Here is a 6,433-nt window from a genome sequence, read left to right as displayed (position 1 = left end):
CAATTCATTTATACTCGACGAGTTTGGGGCCTCCAACTCGTCGAGTTTATATATAAAAGTATTTAATTAAAAATTTAATACATACTAGGAACCAGGCGTTATAATTCTCCCCCGCTTATCTCAGACTTCGTCCTCGAAGTCTGCTGCGGCTGGAAACAGCTATGGATAGTGCTCCCTCATTTCATCCTCTGGCTCCCACATCCATTATGAGCCCTTGCGGTGCTGCCACTGCACCTTCAACAACTCTACCCTCTTGTGTTAGACTGTGAGCATAACATCATTCCTATGGTGTACATGCAACCCTAATTGCTTTGATCTAGGTTTTCTAATTTGAACATACAATTATTAATACCAAAGCAATAACCCTACGACTAGCACACATATTTCAAAATTGACATATGATTAGGGTTAAAAAACTTTACCTCACTTGTTATATTGTAATAACAAGAGTTCCTTGACCTTTGAAAGCTTAGTGCCCCAAGTGTTGCACCTCTAATGGAGTCACAAACACCACTAGCAACAAGGAAGAACAAGAGAGAGAGAGAGAGAGAGAGAGAGAGAGAGAGGAGAAGGCTTCAAAAGTCGGCTAGGGTTCCTTCTAAAGGCATAGGCCGATTTTGAGAGCCATTGTGGTTCCTTTTATAGTTAAGGATTACTAGGGTTTTCAACTTGGAAACCCTAATTCCCTTGCTTAGGCCCTAAGCAACATATGGACTCCCATTGGACAAGCCTTGGACGAAATCTTTATGGACTCTCATAGAGATTTCGTCCACCTGATACCAATAAGGTCCATAAGCCCAAACTATAAATATTACCGATTTACATAATCAGTCCCCGTTAATTTAATCAGTCTCTTTTGATCACCAAATTAATTCCAAATTAATTTTTGATCAATACTAATTAAATAATATGATTTCTCAATTAATATATTATTTTTATAATATATTAATAAATCATAATTAATCCTCTTTCTCCATAATCCATCCTATCAGTTGCTATGGTGAAGGCAACCCAAAAGGACCATGCTCATAATCAAATCAAGTACATACCAAAATAGTCATGGGCTTAGACACCTAATCCAACAGTCTCCCACTTGGATAAGTCTAATAACTATTTTGTAAGTACGACTTTAGAACCTGATTAGCAATCGTAGCTTTCAAAAGCCGCTGTCAAACTCTGGTCTTATCATAAACGCGTCCTTTAGATAAGGGATCATATATTCCTCCATTCTAGATATCGTATAGACATGAGACATGGATTATAGTCATTCTCTCTGTCTATGTGTTGTTTCCCGAATTCTGATTTAAGATGACTGACTAATTGAACAAATCAAATCAGCCCTGGCTTGGCCAAGCGCTTTAAGGTGTCATCACTAAATCATCGACGGGCCCACAGATATTGCTTTTAACCCTCTTAGGGTAAAAGGAACGGATAAACTTCGACTCAAATGCTTGCTTGTGCTTACTCATCAAATCACACACAACAATGTGTTTTATAACACCAAGTTACTGGTGCGTTTACATATGTCAATGTGCAACCGACTTGCAAACACTACTAGAAAAACAGTCTTTTACGACGCACAATGTGTGTCGTAAAACGCTCAGACGACGCGCAAATTTGTGTCAAGGAAGGCCCTGTCATAACGAGAGACGACACGCTTTTACGCGTCATCTATTTACGACGCGCATTTACGACGCACATTTACGACGCGCAATTACGACACGCATTTACGATGCGCGTTTACGACACGCAATGCGTGTCAAGGAAGGCCCTGTCATAAAGGAAGATGACACGCATTTGCGTGTTGTAACCTTACGACGCACATTTACGACTCGCATTGTGTATCATTAAAGCCCCTGTCATAAAGAAACGCGACACACATTTTTGCGTGTCATAAAGTTAAATGTTTTAAAAATTATATATTTTGATAGATTTAGTAATTTTCAAATTAAATAACACATTAAAAATCTCATAATACAAAATAAAATACCATAAACAACAAAGATAATTTATTTCACTAATATGTCAAATACAAATAATTATTCCAATAGTGAGTAAATGCAATAAAAAAATGAACTCAAGAGAAGCAGAATTTATATACAGTTGCATTATCTATCTTACTATGTGCCAACAACTCTCTGTGTGTTTGCTTTTGCTTGAGTCTCGTTTCCTCCAAAGCTTCTAGCCATGCCAAAGTATTATATCTTAGGGTTCATGTCCAAATCAAGTAAAACATTTCTAGCTTAAATTCATCAAGTCCTTGGCGTGAAGTCTTAGATAGACGCTTAACTGCATTCTCCAATCCTTCTAGAAGACCCTAGAGATCATTATTGGCCATGTAGCAGGATCAACCTACCAAAATAATACACCAAATTAATCAAAAGCTGAGTTTCAAAGATGACATGGCATCACAAATGACATATAAACCGGAAACTGTATATGACATGAGTTATTCATAAAACAATAAAATTTTATATCTACAACCTTGGCCAGCTGTTGAGTATGGATAATGTCTAAGCATCTCTGGAAAACAGGTTGTGAAAACCATGCAAATCCACTACCCGATGCCTGAAAGACAATGAAACATGTTATTTTTCTAACGGTTATGGTTTTATATATAATATAAACTCTGTAGATATAGTGAAACTGTGTTGTTTATTACTGTGTTTGATATTGAAAGTTAGGTTAAACACAAGAAAAAAAGTTCCTTGCAATTATCAATGTTATTCAAATACAATGTAATTTTCAGTACTAATTATATTGAGTATTCAACATACCATGTCTTAATTAAAATGTTTCATTTGTTGAAATTTCTAGTCAACACACTAACCTTTTATGAACAATCCTTTGTAATGTTTGGTATCTCAAGACTCTTCTATTACTGAGTCCTTGGTAATGAATGCAGAGGAGAAACTGGTGCAACCTGATATTATTAAAGAGCAGGTATTTCTTTGCTATCATTTGATAAATGGATATAGTTGTGCATCACCATTAAAAGAAGGGAAAGGTGTGGTCACTGGAGAATACAATATTATAACTAAATACCAAGATACTCTTCTACTCATACAAACAAACAAACCCAATATTTCTCACTTGTATATTTTGTCAAATAATACAATAACAACTCACCAATATTCTCTCACCCATTCCAATTCCATTCCATTCCCATCACAGTAACATCTTCATTACCGGATTGAAAACTTCTCATTTCCATTATAATAATTTTATCTAAACACCCAAAAATCAACATCTTCACGCATGCAAATCTTTATCTGAACTCCACACACCTAACTTTTGAGGACTACTTTCGTTTACAGTGTTCACTCCGTTTTCCACATTTATCAAAGGATCACTCTCGCTCTCCTTCAAAAATATAAAACAATCAGACAACGAGAAAAATATATGAGGAATGGAATGGAATAAGCAAGGGAATGGAATTGATGATTACCTGAGATAATTATGTTAATGGTTCAATGACTTTTGGTTGAGCATCACGAGTATAGAAATAAGAATAGAGCACCATGCCAACAACAACAATGAGGATTCCAAGAATGTTTCTCCAACTAAATGGATCATGTAATAAAACATATCCAAAATCCAAAACTAGGCATGTTTTAAAATGACCCAATACTTGATAAGTTACAGGAGATGTTTTTCCAATCACCAAGAAAGTACTGAAGTTTACTGATACTGATATCATGCAAGAAAGAACAATAAACCCCTGCAATTTAAATGAGATTGTTAAAATTAGCTACATACTTTCACTTCTTTCTATTGCTGCATTGAAGTTTCACCTTTTTGCTTATTAAGGAAATAAAAGTAGGATGATGTTATAAACAAATCAATGAAAGTATGTTGATGTTTCTTGCATTAAACTTCAAGTGATTAAAAAAAGGGCATTTTTGGTACTAACCAGCACTAGAGGAGTATATTTGAAGGCAAAAACATTCTTATTTGTCAAAAGGGCATCTAAAAATGGGCCCACGATGAACAATGTAAGAGCTAGATAAGGGCAAGATTGGTATAGAAGTTGAGTTGATGAAACCTTGTATTTCTTTTGGATTGTATTTGTCATCTGAGATAGATCTGTTAAGATCCAACATATAGGTCCCACATGACATAACATAGCAAATGTCAATGTGAAAAATCAAAAATACTGTAACTTTTTGTCCTACCCAAAAGACACAAATACCCTTGTGATTCTCACCATTAAAAAAGGCCTAGAAAGCTTGTCAATGGGAAAAAATTGCAATCTCTTGCCTCACCCGAAAAAGGTGGGACAAGGATTTGATTTGGATCTCTCATATGTGAAAAAGACGTAAATACCCTTGTGATTCAAAATATTTAAAGCAAGGATACAATCTGAGCAACACAAGTTGTAAGGACTGCTAGCAGGGATAAAACACTGCCCAACATGTTGAGTTGCAGGTCAGTTACAGTTGCAATACCAACTCCCATGAGAAGAACAGTAAGTGAGAAACGGATCTTCTTGCTGTAAAAAGTGATAAGTCATGAGGGTAAAATTGTCTGAATGGACAAGAAATTTGGCATTTGGGAACACAACATAATTGTCTGTATACATTGCCTAAAAGATAAAAAAAGAGTAAATTTTAGGTAATAGTTGTGAACCTGATTTGTAGATGAACCTGATTTATTGCTATTTAGTTCATGATCAATAAAAATGATCCCAGATTCAACATCAATGAATGTTGCTGGCATATTATTGTGAGTACTCTCTCTGCATTCAAAATATTCTTCAACTTTGATTCCAGATTCAGAAGCAATGAATGATGCTGGCCCATTAAATTGTGTTAAATCACAAAAGAAAGAGTGCAATTTTTGCAAGAAAATACAACTTTTTACAATGGAAAATCATCTTTCTTGCAAAAACACAAAAGAAAGAGTACAATTTTTGCAAGAAAACAAGAAAAGACCACATTTTTTTTCATGCTAAATCATCTTTCTTACAAAAAAACAACAAAAGACACTAAGTTTTTTTTTTTTTTTTTAAATCAAATCTTGAAACTTGAATGTCTGTCATTACCTGAGATTACTAGAAATCGCCATGTAAACACCATATCCCACACTAGTAGCTAAAATAGGTATATTCTCCAGTTCATCATCATCAGATTTCTGAACAACTTTTTTCGCATTTATCAATGTATTTGTCATAACTATCCCCACCTACCCACATTTTTTAAAATCAATAAAAAAATTCCAAATTTTTATTCAAACACTTTATATAAATATATACTTGCAAGTCATAATAGACTAAAATTGACAAAAAGATGAAAGTCAATAGTCAATAGCACTAAATGTTAAATTTAAAAAAAGCCAATGTATTAGGGTGAGCATATAGTGCATATACAGGTAGCAACTCACATTAAACATGTCACATGAGTTGTCTCAAAGATTCATGTTTTTTATAAAACATTGAAATATTATCTTAAAGTTGTTGAGCCTCCTTGTACCCCTGTATCATTCAGATCACAAATAAGGTGGTTATGATGGATTCTTAGTGAACTCAGTCATATTTTCAACAAACCCTTAACCAAATCCTTCATTACATATATTTTAGTTTCCTTTTTCTCTATGTTGTTCACCTATATCTCCAATACCCCTTTCACCCTAATGTGTCGAACTCAATGGAACATTTTTAGCTAAAAAGTAAGAAAAATGTAATGACAACTCATACCATTTTGCAAGCAAGGCACATACATGAAGACAGGGGCCTTGATCCGATAATCAAATATTGCAAAACTCAGTGAAGCAAATAATCAAACACTTAGTGGGCAATAAAAATCCAACACATTAAAATAACAAAATAAAAAAAAACTTGCACCAGACATGGAAATAAAAAATAAAAAGAAGCTTGAACACAATAAAAAAGGAAGTAAGTAGTTGGGGATGATGATGAACAGTTAGTGATGATGGATGTATTTTCAACATATGATTTACCTTGAGATCCAAAATTAGCATGAAGAATAGGAATCACTCTGATAACCCTGTTGCAAAGACGTTCCCACATCATTACGCTTGTCAAAATAAGAAATTACATCAATGAATTTCAAATATCCGTTTTTAGTTTTCAAAAGTAAAAACTTAATTGTTTTGGTTGAAAAGAAGTTTAGGGAGGTAAAGGAGAAGGGGAGAACCTGAATGAACGAATCTGACATAAGGTTAGATGTTGTTACCAGAGACGGTAACAATGGTACTCATAGATCACAAGATTAAGAAGCAGGCACTACATTGATTTTCTAGAAAGAAAATGACAGACATTCAGTAATCAATCCAAAATCAAAAAACCCCCAAAATGTTAAATATTCATCGATAAACCAATAATCGGCACGTCACCTACACTCGACTCGATGACATTGTTAGCTTCCCGAAACTCCAACGACGCTGTTAGCTGGCCTGGACTCCGACGACTCAT

The 6,433-nt window shown here is 34.6% G+C and overlaps 1 pseudogene across 1 annotated transcript; it reads right to left on the bottom strand.

The window, feature by feature from the left end:
* Positions 1 to 2,122: 2,122 nt before the first annotated feature.
* Positions 2,123 to 6,028, bottom strand: LOC145120598 (UDP-xylose transporter 2-like; annotated as a pseudogene). The gene is made up of 11 exons (XR_013714254.1): positions 5,959 to 6,028; positions 5,255 to 5,271; positions 5,045 to 5,184; positions 4,630 to 4,855; positions 4,581 to 4,585; positions 4,360 to 4,492; positions 3,914 to 4,075; positions 3,449 to 3,721; positions 2,831 to 3,363; positions 2,485 to 2,568; positions 2,123 to 2,352 (listed from the first exon to the last, which is right to left on the bottom strand). The product of XR_013714254.1 is annotated as a UDP-xylose transporter 2-like (transcript).
* Positions 6,029 to 6,433: the final 405 nt, after the last annotated feature.

The sequence above is a fragment of the Lactuca virosa genome, chromosome 1 (assembly GCF_052849685.1).
Source record: "Lactuca virosa cultivar CGN04683 chromosome 1, Lactuca_virosa_CGN04683_v6, whole genome shotgun sequence".
Taxonomy (NCBI): Eukaryota; Viridiplantae; Streptophyta; class Magnoliopsida; order Asterales; family Asteraceae; genus Lactuca; species Lactuca virosa.
Note: the sequence above shows the minus strand (reverse complement) of the source record. Positions and strands in the feature narration are given on the sequence as shown.